This window comes from Merops nubicus, unplaced genomic scaffold (assembly GCF_000691845.1).
Source record: "Merops nubicus isolate BGI_N331 unplaced genomic scaffold, ASM69184v1 scaffold6531, whole genome shotgun sequence".
Lineage (NCBI taxonomy): Eukaryota > Metazoa > Chordata > Aves > Coraciiformes > Meropidae > Merops > Merops nubicus.
In genome coordinates this window covers 26804-27870 of record NW_008587487.1, presented here as the reverse complement: position 1 = coordinate 27870, position 1067 = coordinate 26804, and positions in this window count along the sequence as shown.

Sequence of the window (1067 nt, the reverse complement as noted above, 5' to 3'; positions counted from 1 at the left end):
GATGCTCTTTCAGAGCCCACCAGCAGTAGCCAATTCGTGGTGTTTCATCTACCTGCTGTAGAAAACAAGCTTCTCCTCCTGCCTGATGGTTGTTGGTAGTCAAAAAGATTACTAGCCCCCTCCTGCTATGCTCTGACGTCTTTAATTCATAGAATGGTGTCCTGGTTCCGTGTAAAAAGGGGTTCAGGGCAGGACCCACATGGAACAGAACTATGTACTCGCCTCTCCCCCCCCCCTTGAGAGAGAGAGAGACACTTTTGAAAAAAAAAAATGAAGTATATTGTTCAACAAGGAACAGAAAAGGAAAAAGGGAGGTAAGGAAAATAATATATACAAAGATTAGGGGAATAATACAAAAAATAAAATATACAAAACCCTCAGAAATGGTTCCAGGGTCCCACGGAGTGCAAGGACACCCTCCCTCTCCGAGCTCCAAGGCAGGAGGGAAATTAGAACCCACTCCCTGCCTCTTATCAAAGTGTGTGTGGGAAGGGGAGGGAATACAATGGTTCACCCTCACCCAGGATCCTCCCAGTTGCTGGAAGGTCACGCCCCCATTCCAAGCCTCAAACCACAACAAATGGTTAAAGTAAAGGTCTCTTAAATCTTCTGGCTCAGCTGTACAGTCAGTGCAGGGCTCTCTCTTACAGGATACACCCCAGCAGTTGGATTTTCAGCAGCCCTAGTGATGAGGTTTCTGTCTTTCCTCTTGAGGTCCTGCCCTTCAGCCCCAGGTATATTGCTGTCAGGAAGCTTTCTCTAAACTTCAGCAGCAGTTTGAATTTCAGGCTTTTGCATCTGCTGCAAATGCTCCAGCCCCTGGCCAAGCTGAGTTCCCACTGGCTGTGGCTGGGAATGGATCAGTGGGGAGGAGGCACTCCAGCTCATTCTCCCATCTACTCCCCGTGCAAACATAGCCAGCTCTATTCAAGAAGTGGACAGGGTGGGGCTTTTTGACTTGTTGACTGCTTAGAAGCTTTCTTCTTATTCCCAGTTGAAGTGTCTTTCTGGCCAGTTCCCACTCTCCTCGTTCATGCGTTCACATTAGATTAGGAGCAGTTTTTCAT